At 35.3% G+C, this 22,576-nt stretch overlaps 1 protein-coding gene across 6 annotated transcripts in view; it reads left to right on the forward strand.

The window, feature by feature from the left end:
* Positions 1–22,576, forward strand: part of LOC111415750 (protein bric-a-brac 1-like) — a 561,730-nt gene that overhangs the window by 7,053 nt on the left and 532,101 nt on the right. For all 6 annotated transcript variants that reach the window (XM_023047590.2, XM_071197810.1, XM_023047588.2 and 3 more), the window contains exon 2: positions 7,300–7,363. The gene's annotated coding sequence lies outside the window, so the exon portion shown is untranslated. The remainder of the gene's footprint in view (positions 1–7,299; positions 7,364–22,576) is intronic.

Consider the following 22,576-nt stretch of genomic DNA (forward strand, 5'->3'; position numbering starts at 1 on the left):
CCTCAGTTCATAAATTCAAAAAGACGGCATGATTTTTCTATTTGCCTCACTACAATGTTATATAAATAGACATTCAAAAGTACCACTTGCTTCTAGTTGCTTTATTTTGAGCTACATTTCTACCGAATGGATTTAACTAAAACTAGAACTAAAGTAGCACTATCACTAGAACCAACATTAGACCTAGAACGGCGTTTCGGATGCCATGTTGCAACCTTCTTCAGAAACAAGTTTGTAGTGATTCTGTATTGTTGGCGTAGCAAACCACACATCGATTTCTCTTGTGTTCTTCCAATTTATGTAAGTTATTTGTTTCTTGAGGCTTCACCAGCAAGTTACTTGTAGATAAGAGTGTTTCGGCAATCTTACTCAAACCTTACTAAGTGTAATTTCTTTGAATAATAAAACTACATTGACCTATGCAGAACCTAAAATTAGTTCAATAACTAATTTTCGATACCATTTAGTACCTCGTCTCAGGCAATGCGCATATGCTTCTAGCTGGTCAGATAAGTCAATATAAGCTTTCGACTTTTTGTAGTCAAAAATAGCTAAAGGTTTTTCTATTTCCTTTCCACGTTGTTGAACTCGAATGATTTCGTCGGTATGTTTTGTTGTGAGTTTTAGCATAAGTGCTTTCTTGGGCAATCATTTCATGTATTTTCAGTTTTTAATATAAAACTTTTTTTGAATTTAATTTTGTTTGCCCTTACGGTTCTTACAAGATGTGTACGCCTTTTAAGCAGTCTTCTAGCTAAATAAACTCTGGTGTAATAGTTATCGGTATAGACTGTTCTTCCGGAATCTAGAAGGTTCTTTAGTAACGATAAAACAACATTTGAAGAAACATTGCCATCTCCTTGGTCATCTTTTCCACAGTACACCTGGAAATCATATGTGGTATACCTTTACTTGTACTTGTATACCTTTATGCTAAATTTATATTTCTTGTTTTTATGTACTGTTTGAACCTTAGACGCTCATGGAATGGCACTAACGTTTCGTCAATGCATATACAGCAGTCGGACGTAAAAACTTCTTGAAATCTTTCTGCTATTTTTTTCATCAAAGGTGTCAACATTCGGAGTATATCATTAGAAAAACTTGCATCTTCATTATTGTTGAAATGCCACATCCGCAATAGCTGTTCAAATCGATTTTTTGACATCACATTTTTCACTTTATTGGAATATACAATATCGATACTCCAATAAGCCTTTAGACGTGGCAATTGCATTAGTCCCATCCACAAAAACTATAAAATGTTTGAAACTATGTAAAACATTTATTATAACTTTTTTCCAGATAAATCCCCTACTGTCAAAATCGTTTGCTGTCCTTACTGAAAGAAAAATTTACTCTCCACCCATGCTTAAAGTGTTAACCGTCTTAAGAGACGTACGCCTAATCCCGAATTTGTATAGTTCTAGTTCTAGTGTTAGTTCTACTTTTACTAGCCGTATAAGGTCATATTTAGAAGCGGGGATGATTGGACGAAGGGTGGGCAGAGACTGAGGCAAGGACTCCTCAACTAAAAAGAGGAGTCCTTACCTGGTACACGCATGCTTCAAAGACAGTTGGATCTGGAGTAGGCATTGGCATTAGTGCACCAAATAGTTGCATTAAATTGTTCCTCAGCTCGGACATAACCTAGTTCTTGCTATAAACTTCTGCACCGCTTTGAACCTACAAAAGGAGCAGAAAGGTGAACCCATAAACATTTTCAAAGACAGTTGTGCCGCCCTAAAGGCAATTCAGGCCTACACGTGTGACTCCGCACTGATCAGAGAGTGTACCAATAACCTGTGAGAAATCGCTAGGGGCAATGATGTTACTCTATGGTGGGTTCCAGGTTACAGAGACATTGAGGGCAATGAGAAGGCGGACATGCTGGCCAAAGAGGCAGCGAAAACGCCCTTCATTAGACCGCAACCCGGTTGTGGACTACAAAAAAGCCATCTAAAACAAGTAATCAACAGTTCGGAGGCCTCAAAAGTAGCCTTATGCTGGAAAGAACTTCCAGGTGACAAACTGCGAAGAGTATGATAACTCCGTCGCAAAACTAAACCAAAGAGGCTGAGGCCTAGCAAAAGGGATCTAAGGACGCTTTCAGGTTTCTTAAGTTGCAACTTTCTCTGCGTTATCAGAGGCCGCCTAAGACACAAAATTTTCGGTAAAGCTCTTTTGACTTCTACCGACCTAAAGGAACATGACCTTGGAGCAATACTAAGGTTCATTAAGAACCTACATTTGCCCTAAACTTATGGAGGGCTAAACTTACAATAGATCTTATAGGTCGTGGTGATGAGAGGGGCGCCCCTCAGCCCGGAAACAATAATAATAATAATAGTTCTACTTTTAGTTCTAACGTTTACTTAATATTTGGGTTTATCCTCACTTGGGCGTTTATCTTTATATTATATCTTTACAAAATTGTTATAGAAGTCATTTTATGATTTTATTCTATAAACGTTTACATAATATAATAATAAATCAGTTTTACAGTCGGAAATAAAACTGTCATCTGTGCAACTTTAATATAACAAATCAGATTTTGAAGCGTTGAATATATAAACAATAAAATTATTTTATAACTCCAAATTTATAACAAAAGTCGTAATAGATCTTTTTAATTGCCAATAACTCATTGTGATAACACAATGAGGATTCTTCTATATTATAAATTTAAGTGTTAATTACCTTTCTTTCCGAAATGAATATACAAGCCATTGTTTAATAAAATTATTAACCTGCATTTAATAAAAAGTTATCATAAATGATAACCCCGGTTATTAATTGCTTTGATCGTCATTTACATAATCGAAAATAATTAAGCATAATTAATGTAAAATGGATGGATTTATGTTTCACATCCTATATTTTGCGATGAAAAGGAAAGTAATTGCAAACAAATTTTTACCATCTTAAAATTAATCACTAGCTATTAATATAAATAACCTCACAATACTTTCATACTATTTACTTGTTACAATTTGCCGTTTAATTAGTTTATAATGGAAACGTTTTCCTTAGAAATATAATAATAGAGTTGGGTTCCTCTCAAATGGCTTTTACTTACGATTAATTTCATAACAAAAAAGATGAAATAATGCATCTTATAAACATCCTTATTGTTTTCTGGTGGTAATATGAACATTTATACTAGACGCGTTAAAGTAGGTTCTTAAACTACATATATGAGACACCGACGCCGACTACGAAGTAATACACTTTTCGAAGGATAAAATTAAAACGTAGTCGTAACTTTTACGAGTGTTACTACCGTCGCGCCAAGTTTTAGAAAAGACTTTCGCCTTGGGAGTTTCGACCCGAAATGCTTCCTAAACAGTTAAAATGCAATATCCGATAATAAGCAACTTTTATATAAGGACAATATAGGCGAAGCCGCTTCTCTTATTTATAAAGTGGATGGCGCTCGACTGTAAATATGTACGACGACTGGCACGCTATTAAATGTAAAGAAGTATACTACGGGTAGAGGAGGCACTTTGGCGCGGGACGGCGAACTTTATTCGCGGCCAAGCGCCATTTTTAGTGTGTATAAAACTGAAAATTGAAAACTCGACGCTCCCGACCGAGGAATTATTGGACTGCATATGGGTTTCAAGTATGAATTACGTAGATGGGATGTAGCCTTACTCTCTTTCTCTCTATGTGCCTTAAGTAATATAGTTTTTGCATTTTTTCGTATTCGATGATCGTTGTAGGGAAACCGGTTAGTGGCTGAAAAGGACCTGCATTAGTCCTTTTTCCCTCTTCAAGTGCGTAAGTTCTTAACAATTGTTGTGGACTTGATGTAGTAACCTATTGTTAACTAATGTACCTACTCTTACTTATGTAAGTACAGAAATATCCAAAAAAATCCAACTCGAGTTATTCCCCAAGTTTTTCTATTCCATGTTCATAGATAATCTCGGGGTATTTCCCTATATATCTAGTAATATCATAATATCTATGAAGTCTGTACGATGTATAAATCAAGGACGGTAGTTCTAATTTTAATTGTTATTCAATGGCAGATTATATTTTTATTGAACTAATGACCATGACCTAAATTCAACTCAGACACTAGCAGTTAGAATGCACTTGATTGCTTTTCCACAGTTTCACAAATTTGAAGATGAAGGTGTTCATTAACGCCACAGTCATTATCACCAAATATTTAAATTCAACATAATTATTCAAAATTGCAAACGTGTTACCATGAGAGATACAGTTTCACTTAAGTTGTGTAATATATTTTCCAGGAATTTTTGTAAATGAGTTTTACTTAAAATTTTATATAGTCGGAAGGTTTTTACTGTGCAACAACAAAAAATAAACAGTGTAACCTAACCCTAAAAGCGCAGGCATATGAAGGACCGAATGTTTTCATATCAATAGAAGTTGCAGAAATTAAACCCTGTTTCTGAGACAAATCAGCAGACTGTACAGGATTTCTCTAAAGGCAATCTTTGCCTCATACGCTTACCTAAAAGTATTCATATTTTCCTACAATGTATCTTCGTTACATGTTTTTATCATTGTAATGATTATAGATAATGCATGAATTTTAAACACAGAAATTGATGACATTGTATATGACAAACAATTTGTCGGTGATATTTCGGGTTTCTTTTCATTACCATTTGCGCGTCCGCTGTCCCATTGCGTTGTGGAAATAACTATTGCCTTTCTAAGTGTGTTTGAATTAAGTTATAAATAACGCTGCTGTTTGGGTAAATCCCAGAAATTGTTCTATGCTATTAATTAACATAACATAACAAACAGTTAACAAACACTGCGACTTATCTGGGTTCAAACAATTTCATACATTAAACTTTGTCATTGTCAAAGCTTTTGACACTATTGGATATGCTTTGCGATAGTTAAAAATAGACTGCGGATGTTTATTCGACGTTGAGATCTATCAATCTTAGGCCATGAAATTGCCACTTGCCTGTTTAAATCTAGACAGATTAATCGTGCTACAGGGTAGTATATTATTATTTTCTTGTGAAACAAGTAAAATGTCATATGATGATTTACCACTACACGCATCTTTTGAGTACCAGAATTATGAGGATGCTTTCAGCAAGTTGCGAGAAATCTTAAATATTAATGATTTTGAGTTGAAGAATAACATAGCCTTAATCCTTGCAAATCAGCTGTAATCCTGTTTGGATGTGATAGACCATGTAAGACTGGAGGTTGGAGGGGTTCGGTACCTACAAAGCCTCCAAGGTGGCAAAAACCACATGTTTTGGATAAAATGATAGAGGCATTTAGACAGTTTTGTGTGTTCTCTATAAAAGACAACTAAAAAAGCTGGAGGCAGGGTTTGTATCACTGTCAAAGCTTTTGACACTGTTGGATATGCTGCGTTGTGTTTAGCTTTGCGATAGTTAAAAATAGACTGCGGATGTTCATTTGACGTTGAGATCTATCAATCTTAGGCCATGAAATTGCCACTTGCCTGTTTAAATCTAGATAGATTAATAGTGCTACAGGGTAGTATCTTATTATTTTCTTATGAGACAAGCAAAATGTCATATGATGATTTACCACTACAAGCATCTTTTGAGTACGAGAATTATGAGGATGCTTCCAGCAAGTTGCAAGAAACCTTAAATATTAATGATTTTGAGTTGAAGAATAACATAGCCTTAATCCTTGCAAATCGGCTGTAATGCTGTTTGGATGTGACCATATACGACTGGAGATTCGTAACCTACAAAGCCTCAAAGGTGGCAGAAAACCACACGTTTTGGATGAAACGATAGAGGAGTTTAGAGAATTTTGTGTTCTCTACAGGGTGATTCAAAAAACCGCTGACAGACTTCTAGAGTAGATAAATTAAGATGAATAGTCTTAATATACATGGGGTCGCAAATGCCTCGTTGGCGAGATATAGTGGATCAAAGTTTCTTTAAAATTAAACATTATCTGCAATAAAAAGCACTTTTTTAAAAATATTGTCTACGCCATTGCTTTTTACTCGTGTAAAGTGATCAATTATCTATCAATTGGTCTCTTACAAAACTTTGATCAAAGCAAGAGTTTTTAAGAAAAACACGTTTGTAGAAAATTTGTTAATTCAATCAAAAACTGTTCCTTTAATCAAAGTTTTGTAAGAGACCAATTGATAGATAATTGATCACTTTACACGAAAATACTGCGTTTGACAAAATTAGCAGTGGAGTTGAAAATATTTTTAAAAAAGGGCTTTTTATTGCAGGCATTTGCGACCCCATGTATATTAAGACTTTTCATCTTAATTTTTGATGTATTTCCTGCCCTAGAAGTTTGTCAGCGATTTTTTTGAATCACCCTGTATAAAAGTCAACTAAAAAGCTAGAGATGGGGTTTGTATCCACAACAAACGTTGTTACAAATTTTATGACACATGGTGCAAGGTTTACTACCGAACGAATTTTTGTATCAATATGTAGGAGTCGACGAAGGAAGAAGAATTTGTTAGAATCTAAACGAAAATATCCCTAATGATTGAATTGGATGATATAATCAATTCGATATGGTACAGTTTTCCTGCTGTTCCAGTTCATCCAATTTTTCTGTATGCAATGCGATTTCTTTTAAGATCAAGGATGTTTTACGAACCACTAACACCAAGAACTTCACATGAACTTCGATAACTTATTACTATAGCGTGTATTACAACATCCATCGAGATAAACTGCTTCGTGTATAGGTGAAGAGTTCACATCGAGTGTTTATTGTAATGATCTGTTCAAAAATTTGAACACTTACATTTTTAGTGTAACGTCATTTAATATACCTAACTACAATACTTCTTGAATTATAAAAAGTCTGAAATGAAGTAATGCTATCTTTTAAGTAATTAATGGTAATATTAGAGTAGCTATTTATTTTTATTCTTCCTCAAGTGGAATCCCGTCGATTGAAACAGATAAATCGAATGCCCGCCTGAGGTACTTCTCGTTCCGTTTTGTATAACCTCCCGCCTCGACTACTCGCGGCGTTAAATAATATAATCCTGGATATCTCAGCGGGATTTTATGGCTTCGCACGTTCTCCTCGTAGCAAGTTCAATCTGGACGCGGTACGATGACAGATGCGGCCCGATATTAATATCGATTGAACGAGAAAGAAGCTAATTGTTTCGCGAGGGAATTGTTTTGCCTCAGGAATAATTTTGAGTTAGTTACAACATTACCAATGCGATTGTAAATTAGAAAATATAGCAATTTATTAAGATTTTCGAAATGGCAATTAAATTTATTATGAGTGTATAAAGTATTCGTTTCTTTGTTTTAGGAATCGTACCTGTCAGCCATTATTCTTTGGAATAACGTAAGGGGAAAGAGGCCGTAAATACGAGGTAAAGCAAACATTACAGTTTAAACATTAAGAGCTTTGGTTGTACGCGGCGCGGTTCTCACCGCATTTATTTTCGAGTTGTAAAAGATTTCCCACTTTGCATATTATAGCGCTGAGCAAATATAGTAAACGCGTTAATCTTCCATTCTGTTGTACGTACGTACGGACCATTTTATGTTTCCGCGCCCGCGGAATTTATGGCAGCCTACTGTTGCGCATATCAAATTCGATCGGCACGTTTTAAAACAAACGGAGAAAGAGAAACCTTTGTGCGTTTTTTAAACCGACTTCCGACTACCGTTAAAACTTACTATACTTACCGTATCAATTAACACTTTGTTCTTTTAAACAAATTGATTTAGAAATTTAGGTTTTTTTTGTTTAAATTTTTCTAATGAGATTAGTAGGTAATTGTGTAATAAGTGAAGAAAGTGAACAGTTGGGTAGGAATCGCAAAATCATTGTGAAATCAGTGTAAGGACACTTTCGGTGAACCGACGTCGGGTTGAGTCGAGGGGCAGGAGTGGGTCGACGGGGGGTTGCGCCTGTTGCGAGGATTTCGTTCTCGGGCCGACGCTGCTGCCGCCGGGGGCGTCCGCCTGTTCGCCCGTAAACCGCACATTTACACAGTTCTTGACTCGCAATTTTATTGTTAACATTTTGCGGGCTCACTCGTCCCTTTTCGCTTTTCCTATCTAGCTCGTTCGTCCACAATAATACCATTAAAAGCTTGGTCACCTCGTTCTTTACTGTAATCATAACGGGGTGGTTTCGACGCCTCACTTATACATAAATTTAATTACCCACTCGTCAAATTAACAATTCGGAATATTAAACTAATACAATACTATAACATTAAAACAAATTAACTCATGAACTATTATACTCTATTTTTTTAATTCGGAGGAGTGTTTTCAAATTTAAGCGCCAAAAGATGGGTTGCTATTGGTCAGTTTTAAGCAAAAATTACACTAGGAAAATTAAACTAAAACTAGAACTAACACTAGACCTAGAACTAGAAACTTTCGGGTTAAGCTGTGCGTTTGTCTTCGAACTTGCTTGACTTCGAACTTGTTTCTGAAGAAGGTTGCAACATGGCATCCGAAACGTCTAAAACTTTCTAGTTATAGGTCTAGTGCTAGTTCTAGTTTTAGTTCAATAAAAATATAGAACATAATAGAACTAACTAATAGAACACTAGAACTAACACTAGACCGAGAACTAGAAACATTCGGGTTTAGCCGCACATCTCTCAAGACGGCTAAACCCGAATGATTCTAGTTCTAGGTCTTGTGTTAGTTCTAGTTTTAGTTCAATAAAAATATACAACATAGTAATATCTTATGTTAAAATATTATAATACCTAGAACTAACACAAGACCTACAACTAGAATCATTCAGGTTTAGCCGTCTTAAGAGGGTTTAGTGTGGCTAAACCCGAATGATTCTAGTTCTAGGTCTTGTGTTAGTTCTAGTGATTACATTACATTACATAGTCTACATATCGGGTAGGCGGATCAATCAATCTTGCACCGCGACCCTAAGAATCTATTGTACCTTATTGTACCCTATTGGTCTTGTGTTAGTTCTAGTGGTAGGTAGTGCTAGTTAGCATAAGATATTGCTATGTTGAATATGTTTATTGAACAAAAATTAGAACTAATTATTACATACAGGATGAGTCGGCAGGAACTGACTAAACTTTAGGAGTGTATTGTTGTTATCCGATAACTACAATTAAACATAATCTTATACATTAACATTCAATATTGATCATCAGCGTTATTTTAACAATTGTTCGAAAATATCGCCATTAACTTCTAAACATTTCCAGCTTCGTATACTAAGAGCTCTTGTTGCTTTCCTAATTGCTACATGATTTTCTTTAATATTAACTGCAACATTTAGAATGCGCCTAAGAAGTACATCCCTAGTGTCCACTTTGACTTTGTATACTTCATTTTTGAACCAGCCCCACAAACAATAATCAAGTGCTGTGAGGTCTGGAGATCTTGAAGGCCAACTAATAGAACTACCACGACCAATCTAACGCCCTGGAAACCGTTGGTCCAAATGTTGCTTGACCTGACGAAATGCGCCGGATCTCCATCGTGTTGAAAGCACATTTGCCTTCTAATCTTTAGAGGAACATCCTGCAGTAAATCATTTAATTCATTTTGTAAAAACTCTAGGTAGTGGTTTCTTGTGAGGTGATTCTCCAAAATGAAAGGGCTAATTAAATAACCGTTGATCATACTACACCACACATTTACCGAAAACTTGTGTTGAAAGTTGTTTTCGATTGTTGCATGGGGATTTTCATCGGACCATACGTGACTATTACGAGTATTATGTAGGCCGTCACGGGTAAATGTTGCTTCATCCGTGAAAAGAATATGCGATACAACACGATGATCATTATTTATCCACCGACAAAATTCGACTCGTTCAACATAATCTTCCGACAGTAGATGTTGTACCTTACCTAAATGGTATGGACATAAGCATTGCTCGTGGAGTGTGTTTATTACTAGTCTTTTGTGGAATGTCTAATTGAACAGCAATTCTTCGTGAGCTAGTCGTTGCATCTTTATCTACTAGATCCAAAATATTTTCTACTTCATTTAAACATTGACGCGTAACTCCTTCAGATGTTATTTTAACGCTGAGAAGTGTACCGGTTTCACGCAGTTTATTGAAACCCCTAATAAAAACGTTTTTATGAGGATGTCTGCGATTTGGAAACCGTTGACGATATTCATCTGCAGCAGCTGTAGCACTCTCGTCACAAAAACCATATACAATTAACATATCTGTATATTCTAAATGTGAATAAGTACCTGGCATCTTGTACCACTTAATACAAATCAAAATGTCAAATCTACGTTAAATGTTTAACAGTAGTTATGCAATCAATTGAAAACAAATGAAAATCGGATAACAACATATGGGTTTTTTTACATTATTTTCAAGCGTACAATACACTCCTACAGTTTGGTCCGTTCCTCTCGACTCACCCTGTATATATAATATATATAATAATAGAACATCCTGTATATTTTGTCATATTATGAATAGAATTAAATTTGTTTATACAACCGTATATGTTACTATTTTATAGCATTCATAGTTCCTGAGATATGCAATTATTTTTCCAAAATGTGTCCATTGCAGGATCTTTTTAAAAACAATGTAAAAACGACATTTTTTTAAATTTTTCCTTGAAACTATGTCAGATAATAGTCAAAGCCAGTAGGTAAATGATAGTATCCAAAGATATTAGATACGCTATATAGCGTGTTCATAAAGCTTAGTTACTTTTGATGTTTTTCAAATGGCTTTTTCATGTTTTTTAAATGGAACACGCCGTATATTGTGTGCAGGTTGAATTGCCCATCAAGTTACCTTTAATTAATGATAAGTGTGTCATATATCTAACTTTAATAGATTTCCTCATATTTAGAATTTAAAGAATAATGTGTAATAGAATATGCGTTATTGTACTTAATATTACATTCTGTCTATGTTTATCAGTTTTTTTTGTTCTTCCTTTTATTATTTGATTAATATTTTATAATGTAAAATAATTTTGCTGCCATATACCAGATTTTAATGCGACTTGGTACTTTATAAAATTTTAAAAAGATGTAAGTAATAAAATATGCAATTGTTCTGCCATATAATTTACAACTTTAGAGAAAATAAGATGCACATGTTAAGAGATACCTAAAGATCTTTTATACAGCACATTAATGCTTGTAGATGAGAAAATGGGCAGCAATTTGAACAACTTCTAAATATTAATTAAATTAATACCTACTTAATAATTTAGTAATTAAAAAAGGGATTTATTCTTCTGCCATTTAATTGTATTTTTACTGTATTTTTTTTAAATTTTATTTTAATATAATATTACCGATTTAAAAATGACAGACATACAAAAAAGAAAAAAAAAGTGACAATAAGGACATATCAAAAGGAATATCTGTCACTTTTTAAGTACAATAATGACATTTTATTATACGTTTTTCTTTAAATTCTAAATATCAGGAAAACTATTAAAGTTAGATATATGACATACTTATCATTAATTAAAGGGAACTTGATGAGCAATTCAACTAGTACACAATATACAGGGTGATCCATTTAAAAAACTTAAGAAAAGGCCATTTGAAAAACATCAAAAGTAACTAAGCTTTATAAACCTGTATAGTGTATGGAACATCTTTGAATAGTAGCTTTCATCTACCTACTAGCTTTGACTATTGTCTGACGTAGTTTCAAGGAACAATCGGAAAAAATGTCGATTTTACATCGTTTTTAAAAAGATCCTATAATGGGCACATTTTGGAAGAACAGTTGAATATCTCAGGAACTATGAACGCTATGAAATAGTAACATATACGGTTGTATAAACAAATTTAGTTGTATTCATAATATGATAAAATATGCAGGATGTTCCATTTATACAAATTTACGTACTCTCCGCTACGCTTAAATGGAGCACCCTGTATAAGTGAAAATAATTTTATGTAATAGAAAGTGATGAGTCAAACAACTTTTATATAAAATATATTTCTGTTTTTCAAACGGTTTAGTAACTATCGAGCGCCGGGATACGAATAACTCATCCTGTATAATACATTAAATTCGTAACTACAGTTTATTTAAAATCCTCTCTGGTTTTAAATTCCCGCCAAAAATATAGCTTTAAAAAATTACACTGTGTAAACGTGACTTTTCATTTTAATCCTCCAAATTAAAAAATAGAGTACATATACAGTGTGTTAATTAATTATCGCACCCGACCGACGACATCATTGCAGGTATGCAACCAATATCACAGTATTGGTATTGCTATATGCGATTTGCGTATTTGGTTGCATACTTGCAATGATGCGTCAGGTACGATAATTAATTAACACAGTGTAGAAGGTGCAATTTTAGCACCGTTTTTGAATACGTTACGAAAAAGTTATGAAATTTATTTGATATGATAATTTTTACGACACTGCTAACATCTTAATTTGTTTTTCAAATGACTTGTCCTTTGAGTTTAACAATGAATTTTAAAAATAAATATAACGCAAACTGAAAGTACCTTTTTATCTTCACGCTGGTCGTTCGGGCGTTGGATCGTTCGTGATGTAAAGCCACCGAAAGAGCACTCGACGTTCGCATATGGCTCCATAAAAAAGATCGAAACGCTAATTGATCGAAAAACAGCATGGCACCTCGACGTTAACTTAGTAATCTCGTGCCGCGGGCGACCAAAGAGCATCGGCGGCCGATTCCTGCGGCGAATCTCGCTGACGTCGAGGGAAGCCTGGGGACCAATAAAGCAGGGCCCCAGCGCACGCCAGACCTCCGTGGGTGGGCCCCAATCGCCTCCTCTTGATGCCGGCGCATCCACAAATTGATATTCCATCGACGTTGATTGACGCTCCAACCTGTTCCTCCATCCCGGTTTCTATCTATACTCGTTCCCCCGTTTTGTGGGGATGGATTTTTGGACGCGATCGCGATCGCGATCTAGGGAGAGGATTCTCCCCGACACCACCCCGGGACATTTTCCGGAAAGGTAGAAATGGAAAGGAGTCGAGGGGAAGTCAGGAAATAGGGGGGCGAAGGGCTTGGTTTTCGACGGGGCCGCGAGTGTCTGGCGGCGCTCCATTAAGCCCCACGGTCGTCGTCGTCTCCCCTTGCAAATATTTTGATCTAATAAACGGAACGTTAGATTACAACGCGGCGGTGCGATGATTTGTCGGAGGAGGTGGCTCGGGGGATCGTCGAGGGTTGGTCTTGTGGCTGGGGGAATAAATCGTAATTTCATTCTGGGAATGTCTGGATTCTACTTGGGGTTAATAACATTTAAAATTATCTTTTTACTTAAACTTTCGATATTCAACTATTAAAATTAAACGTTTGAGTCAACGACCTTCTCCTTCCCTTCACTATTCCCAGTCAGCATGTCGTGAAAACAAAGACTGGGGCAACAATCAAATCATCGTGAACGATAGACTATGCAACAAATTAGATTGTAGCTTATTAGAGCAGAATTGTGTTTGGAAGCGAACAATGTTGACGGTAACGCAGCGGATGTAAAGGCCATTCTTGCAAGTTCCCTCAGGTCCCAAACCGACCGATGGAGTGCGCCAATTTCGATCATTCAATAATTCAAGATGGACAACAACGTGTATATGTGATCCAATACACGGTTGGTCGACGTACGATGGCGGAATTCTATGGGGTTGTTGTTGGAATTATACGCGCGCTGCCCCACTCGTAGATGGCGCTGCGAGACGCGGCGGCGGTCCCATGGCCCGTCGCGACGAACCTAATAACAGAGTGCCTCGGCCATAATCTCCACGGGGTTGCCGCTACAATTATAGATATTACAATATATTGTCTGTCCGGTCAAATTACCTCCAATCACGGGCATTACCGGTCGTACCGGCTAATTGTTGATAACATTCCCGGACAGATGATGAATTATCTTCGATCTCCATTCTTAATTTTGTATGAGGGAAAATAATTGAGGGTACGATATACTATAATATTGTTACAAAATATAGGTGTCCTGTTTATGAGGTTTTTGAGATATTATCATTTGTGATTTATCCTTTTTATTTTTTTTTCTTTGGTTATTAAGTATTAATAAAACTTTCGTTTTTGTTTCGAGAGGTCGATGTGTGTGCTTTACAGCGGTCGCTGGGGCACCTCAGACATTCGATATTTCGCAATTACGATTAAGAATAAATTTAGCCTGAAAATTTACAACAGCAGTAAAACTAACGTTTTATGGCCGTTATTCATATAATAACATCCATGTTAAGCGATCCCTCCCGTTCGTTACGTGCCGTTCAGATGTGGTAATAACGTTGAAAATAATCCTCGAATTTATGGGTGAAAAACACTCGCGAGACTTATCACAACGGAATTAAACACGGTTGCCCGCGCGTGGGTTTTTATGCGCCTTGGTATGCGTTGTTTACGATAAGCTCGTCTCAGGTGTACGCACCGATGGCGATTAAGGGTTTAAAGTTTATATTTATTTCTTAAAAATATTGAATTACGGCGGGTAAAGTAAGGAGTTCGTCTTAAAACGAATGCATCGGTATAACAAAACCGACATAAATTTTAAACACAACAAGAATATGAATCGGGATTATAAATATGGAAATGTATTACTTTTTTATAAATGTAAAAGTTACATTGTATATTTATCATACATTTACTATTTATTAAGTTACAAAGTTACAAATAAAGATGCTACTGTAACTGTAGAATCTCTACCTATATATTATCCTTAAAAGTTGCTGTTAAATTAAGATATAATAAGTTACCATCTCTCGTTGTTCTTTTCAAAATTATTTTTCAAAGTAAGTGAGGGCTACTTTTCTCGATGATCTTGAAAATTTAATCTTGTAGTCGACTACAATGATTGATGACGTCGTCAACCATGAAGGTTACAGATTTTCATATAAATGGTTTATATGACGATGCGATCCCAGATCAAATCAGATGATAAATCATAATCAATTTAAATAAAGAGGTAAAAGTTCAAAGTCTAAAAGAGACAACGCCAAGTGCAGAGAGAAAAGTATGTCGCCCCTGGTTTTAAATCTGGAAACATTCCAAAACTCTTTTAACAAAATGCGAAAACAAGTCATAGGAAACGATTAGGAAAATCCTATCCGATTAAAATTTTCAAAACAATAGGATTATTCTAAAAAATAGATGTGGTTTAATGTATAAAGAATAAGAATTTAAATAAAACTAAGTTAACTTAAAAACCAAAATAAGCCCTTTCCTAGAAATAAGACTTACTACAATCTTCCTCACATTAATTTCGTAAACATTATAACAATATTGTAAAGTTGTAAAACTTGCTAAGGTTACATCTAAGCCATACACTTATGTCTAAGTATGCAATTAACTGTAAATTCTCATAATGATTGTCTAAAACATCCGATTCGGTTCCAACCACTTAGCTAGTACTTGGTAGTCCTTATTAAGGAAATCAAAATAACACAAAGGACATAATAACAAGAATGAAGGAGAATATCATGCATCCTACTCGAAGGCATAGTAAGCAAATCAGAGTACTTCGTGAATTACTGAAATTGTGACTATCAACATCAAAAAGCCTAATCAACATGATTATTATTAAATATTATATCTACGTGTGCCTATATGTAATATATTGAGTGAGTTTCATAACTCACTCAAAAAAGTAATCTTTTTCTCTTTAATTTAGGATTTCTTCTGTTATTGAACAAATGATGATGCCAAGATTGGTCCCATCTCTTTGGTCGTCTTCCTGCTGTCTTCTTCTCCCCTGTTCGATTGCGTTTACATGTTTTAGCTATTTGGTCTTCAGCCATTCTGTCCACATATTCTTTTCATTGTCAATGTAATGTATGTCGTATCTCTTTCTTATCGCCTTGTTTGTTTGCCGGTTATGTAAAGAAAGTCGTTGAATTGGTCTGCGGGACTCCATCTGTAGCATTCTTACTTTCTGCTTTATTCTCTATGTTTCTCTTCTGGTCTCTGTTCCGTAGGTTAGGACTGGTTGACCTATCGTCTTGCATATTGGGTCGCTACGATTTCTTAGGTTTTGCGCCTCCTTGTATAGATGCGATCGCTTAAAATTTCGACTCCCAAATAGTTGAAGATCATCACTTGTTCTATCACTTTGCCTACCAGCTCCAACTTGCATCTACAAAGCTCCTTAGATGAGTTTTTTTTTGTAGAAATCCTGATATTGTAGTATTACTGTTCATCCCAGAAAAATTAACATCCCAACAATCATACCCTCTATAGCTAATAGGGCCCATTTTTTATTATTGAACTTAATAACATATGTGGTGGTGTTAACAGAGAAATAGGTCATATTGAAGATTAACAAACCAGAAGCATTGAACTGGAGAATAATTGGGTTTCGGTGGCGTATAATGAGTGTTCTGCTAACATTTTAATCTTAACGTCTTGAGCTCTTGTATCATATAAATGAATTGAATACCTTTCAATCAGCAGATTTTATAATGAAAGAGAAAGGACTGCAAGATAATCTGCTTTGCAATCGAACAATAAGAATTATGCATGATGATCGTTAATTACACCCACACAAAATTCATAAGAGCCATTTGGAGTACAGGAATTATGCTGATTGAGAAAACTTTTTGAGGAAGTACTACAACTGAGTTATTCATTTGAACTGTCGAGCGGTTTCCGAAGCCTTGTTTCCGGAATTACTCCTGTTGCAGACCACACACTCTGATTCATACAGTTGGGTCATTGCTGTGTTATCCATTCTGCCAGAGTAGCTGAGGCAATACAAATGCTGATGGTGTGAAGACCTATCAGCGCTTGTACTAGATCATAATGAAACAATCTCGGATGGCTAAAGTCGTATTATATCCGAAGAACACGGGACGTGGTCTTGAATTGGGGGAAGTATCTGGGGAAGACGTAGCTCTAAGGCTGTGTTACCAACCAAACATCTACGAATGTGTTGGACCGATATACAGAACTAGCCTCAGCGGAGGAGGTTATAGGTATTGCCTAGGTACTTTATTGATAGTGACGATACGAGGAAACCCAAGTTCGTGCGGTAATGTATTAGTATTCAGCTGCGGCAATGCCAATTATTTTGCAGTGCCCTGTAACATTTTGCTCTCGAAAGGAAAATGGTCCTTTGAATCTTGGGGAGTCATGAACCGGAAATATACATTGTCCCTGTCTACTTACTCAGTAACGAAAAATATTGCTTCATTATTTAAAACCAGTTTGTCAAAAATACTATCCTTATCCATACACTATTCTATTTGTACACAAAACATAACTCGATTCATTTTGTCAGTAGGCACAAGGGTTTGTAACAATTGGAAGAGATTAGACTTCTGTGTCAACCAGTTGACTTCACATTACACAGACGTTCTGTAGCTTTAAATTGCTAATATCATCATCGAATAGAATTGGCATACGGCGCAACTTTTTGGAACTTCTTTTCTGTAGTGGCGTATACTGTTATTAAGCAGATTTGAATGAAATTAAAGCATACCATACGGTTTCTGCTGGTCTGTTATCAACATTGCTAACTGCTACTCTCCTTCAAATCTTGATAAATTGCTTTATCAAAATCATAATTAAATTTTAACACCATCTCATTAGTTAACCATTTCTTGTAATATTTTAGTTTTGCTTACATTTTGTTTTTCATACAATATATTTTTTCCATTCAATTCTCCTTCTCTCTGTGAAATAATTTTTATTGGAACATTATGGTTGGTTATAAATTTTTTGTTGGGCCAATCTATGAATTGTTATAACAAAATAATTTCGACTATTGGTAACGAGTACGGCCAATGGACGTGTTGCGGAAAAGCGCGGCGCATGTTTTGCACAAAAAAGGAGGTACAAAAATAAAAGGGTCAAATAGCAAATATTTAAATAAAAGAGGGCAGCGTACCGACGCTCCGGTAGGTGGCGGTAGGAGAGTGGCACAGCGCACATTCGTTCGTACCTCCGCGAGAGAGCCAGAATAATAAACGATATGGGTGGTCGGCCGTTCAAATAACTCCGCCTTTATTTGTATTGAACCCACCCAAATGTCCATTCAATACTTCCAATTAATATATCAAATATTTATGTAGGTATGCGCGCTCGCGTCCAGTTCCATTCTCTTGTTGTTTTTCATCAGAGCTTTCTAGAATTTTTTATAAATATATTTCAGTAGCCTCAATTTTTTTAATTTAAAATAACTATAAGATGAAGATTACTCAAGGACATTGAACATTATTAGCATGTATATCGTTTGAAATCTAAGGTCGGGTTATTAACGAACGTATACACATCCGATAAGGATCAAGTCTTGAGGCTATTTAAATGCACTATCATGATATCACCTAAGAAATAGAGCATTAAAGTTATTTTTACAACGAGTCATGCACGGTAATTGCCAGTTAAGTAAAATTAAAAAAATGATCTAAATGAAGATGTCGACTAAAATGCAAATGGGTTGATAAAAAAAACAGTATAACTTGTTGACCTTTGTGAGGTAATTAAAAGTTAATATAAGCATTAAAATTTATGCGACTTAGTATCGTCCTATCTAAAACATGGTCGCCAGTTCTTAATTTATGGCTAACTTCTAAATAATTGCGATTAATTAAGAAGTTCTTCGAATTCGCCCCCCAGTACTAATTATTACATATAAATCTGAGCTCGATCTCTTCTCGGATATTTCGCGACTGCAGAGGCGAACTCTTTAATTATATATCATAAAAGTTGGCGGCCAACTTTAATTATATAATTATTTATTTTTAGCCCTCCGGTTATTGCGTCAAAAACTTCGTCCCTCTCTGATTATATTCAGCGACTGAGAAAAAATGCCTAATTACTTTTTAATAAGTTCTGTCACCGAGTACCGGCTTATTACGATTCTTTTTTACTCATTTTATAATTTCTTTTTTTTTTTTCATCGTATAGAACCCAATACAGTAAAACAGACAAAATATTTATAAGTCAGTACATCAGTGTATTTCAATATTAATATTAACACTCATAGGTAGAATCCAATTCGGGTTATTCCCCAAAATGCCCTATTCCATGTTCATAGATAAACTCAGGCTATTCCCCGAGTTGCCTATTCGATGTATAAAGCAAGACGATTTTAATTATTACTTAGTGCCAGATTGTTGTATATTTTTATTCAATAATAAAAAGTAGAACTAACACTAGACCTGGAATTAGAAACATACGGGTTTAGCCGTACCTCTGTTAAGGCGGCTAAACCCGAATGTTTCTAGTTCTTGGTCTAGTATTAGTTCTACTTTTTATTCAATAAAAATATATAAATTAGTTTCTTGGTCGATCCAAGTGCTAAAACACTTGTTGATCTTCCAGCAAACACTATTATATATAATAATTAACCTAATCCCGAGCGTACAATTTGATACAATTCTCTTAAAGTAGTATTTGAAATGAAATACCTTACAATTTTCAAAAATATCTTTGGAGGAAGAAATAATAGTATAGTTAACGGTTGAAGATTGTAGTTCAACAGAAGATAGTGTGAAACCTTATGAACTATGAACGAAAAGTTACCCTGTTCCAGTGACGTAGCTAACATAACTGGCACCCGGGGCACATCATGTATTGGCGCCCCCTCCAGAAAAGATATAAAAATTATCCTAAATATTTTGTATGTGTTGGAGATTATTTGGCACCCCCCTGCAAGTGGCGCCCGGAGCATGATTGACCCCCTTGACCCCCCTCCCCTCGCTACGCTACTGCCCTGACCTACAGCCTTCGCACGCACAGGAACATTTGATTTTTGCAACATGTTAGATCTGGTGGAGTAAAGGTGGTTTGGCAGCACAATAGGTAAACAGTACTTATTTTTATAAATGTATCTACGGATAGCACTAACATATGAGTGTTTAATTTAAACAGAGTATCACTGGGAAACCTGCTTGAGCACAGGAATACACATCAATACTATGGTATTAATTTCTGAATCACTTGCACACACTAACAAACCAAAGCAAAACACAGACTGAACGAAAGAACAATAAAAGACCTTTAGATACCGCCAATCTACACAATTTCTCAACGTTAAGAAAAAAGATAGAAATCTGCGGATATTCTTAACTAAGTCAATATGAAAATTCCATTTAAAGTTTTCATCCACCATAAGTCCCAAGTACCTGATTCTGTCCGCCATCCTTATAATACTATAGCAAGAACAATTACGACCACCACTTATACAATCTCTATTATAAACACAAATTTCATTAAGATGTAGAGGGTAATTGTAAGTTTGGATCGTCAAAAAGTGGGATTTTGTGTCATTCAAGGACAGATAATTATTATCCAGGATGTACTTAATAAAAGACATATGTCTATTAGTAGTAGTAGCAGCGTCATCCCATGACACTCCGGAAACCGGAAGAATCGGGTCATCGGCGTACGACAACAATTATGCGTCCACAAATTTATGGAGGAGTAAGTCGTTAATATACATCAGGATAAGCAGAGAAACCAGGATTTATTCCTCCGGCACTCCGCAGGAAAAATAGCGACTATCACTGTGTTGTTGATTTATAAATAAGCTGAGCTCTATTAGATAAATAAGAATGGACAACATCAAGACACACCCCTCTAACACCTAGAGATGGAAAATTCTCGAGAAAAAAAAAAGAATATTCTCGATTTTGAGAATTTTCTGAGAACAAGCTTTTAAATACATGAAGGACATTGAAACATGAAATTAATTACTATGAAGGACTTATTGACGTAAAAAATAATTTATTCTTTGAAATAAATAACAACAACAACGAATATTATTCTAAGAAAAATTAAACAATTATTAGTTTGAAACTAATGAATTTTCAGACAGCTCTGGTAAAGTTTCCAGAGCTTCCAAATCACTGCATTCAATCACTTCAATATCAGAAAGGTCTTCATTGCTTTCATTAACCTCCACATTGATGGCACAATCGAATAATTTTAAATTATGAGCAATGATGACTAAAGCTGTAGGTGCTGAAGCTTCTTTCTGTTGCTGCACTCGACGCAGGCATTCTTAATGTAGACCCAAAACAGGTCCCCTTCTCTACCATACATCGGGATGTAGTTTTTCCACGGATTTTAAAATATATGGTTTTCCTATTAACCCTTCTTTAGATCAATAAAGGGTCAATTCTGCCATTAGCTCTGCAGACTCATCTGGGGTTGTTGCAGTAGCCATATTTTCTATACACTCAGATCCTTGTATTTGTTGTTCTCTATTAAAATGAATTCTATTAAAATTTGGATCTAGAAATTTTTGCAGCAAGATGGATCTGATTTATTGCCATTTGCTTTCTCTTAACTAAAAAGTTACTTCCCCTTCCTCTTGGTTAAGCGAAGGGCTGCTTCAAAATGACTTTCCAACTAATAAAAGCATTCAGCTACTTTTCTTAACCTTGGTTTATCTCCTTCAAGTTGGGTTATATATTTAACAATAGCGTTTATTAGGTGATAAAAGTTTAAATAAATGTTTTTAACACATATTATGTATTATTATGTTTTATTTTTGAAATGTCTCCAATTAACAAATTTAGCATATGAGCATCCATAAACAGAAATATGTTTGTATTTTTCATGAAGTATATTTCTTGTTTTAACCATTGAACTGGTATGTCGGTTACTATAGCTAAGAATTTTATAATATCAAGTACTCTCAAAATTTCATCAATTTTTTTCAGCAATATATTCTGTGGTATGTCGACAAATATTTGTTGGCAAAGTTTTATAAAACACAGGGTTTGGTGTAGTACTAATGAAGTTAAGTATGGATTCGTTCCTTTGGTTTCCTCAACTATAACACTATGCTAAGACAAGCTAAGAGCATTCGCTTCTCCAATTTTCATTTTAATATCTGCATCAACTTTTTCATCTTCGGAGTCCAGTAATTCATTTGATAATAAATAACGTGTACGTATTTTGAAAGATGGTTTCAAATGTTTGAAAAATAATTGCCAGTGATTACTTTCAACATTGGAAGATGGAGTACCTGTAGCATAAACAGCCCTAGCTAATAGTTAATCTAGCTTCTCTTATTAAACTTTTGATGAAACATCAATAAAACCATCGAGTGTGGAATTCGATGAGAGTCTCTTAACCTCTGATGTTGATGTATTATCCACAGCCATTTCATCGTAATCTAAAACTAAAATGTAAAAAAAGAATTTCCCGAACTGTCCGAGTTTTGTCACCGGCTGAGGGAGCCACCATGCACGATGAGAAAATTAGCTCGGAGAATTTTGTAGTGGAGAATATATTCTTACGAGAATATTCTTCTCTTTCATCTCTTTTAACACCATACAAATACAATTTTGCAATCAGTATCTTATGAGGCATAGTATCAAATGCTTTTGCCAAATCCAGAAGTATTCCTATAATGAGAGTAGAAACATCCAATGCATTACTGACTTTCATGGTGAATACAGCAAAAGGATCATCAATCCTTCCTTGACGAAAACCATACTGACAACTGGATGGAATGTTGCAGGAATTTAAAAAGTGTTTTAGCTGATCTTTTTATGCCAGATAGATGGACCTATAATTTGTTAGCCCTGCAAGACAACCTGTTTTATGTATAGGAATAACAACGGATTTTTTAGAACACGTGGAAAACATCCTTGCACCTAATATCTTTAATTTT

This window comes from Onthophagus taurus, chromosome 1, assembly GCF_036711975.1.
Source record: "Onthophagus taurus isolate NC chromosome 1, IU_Otau_3.0, whole genome shotgun sequence".
Lineage (NCBI taxonomy): Eukaryota > Metazoa > Arthropoda > Insecta > Coleoptera > Scarabaeidae > Onthophagus > Onthophagus taurus.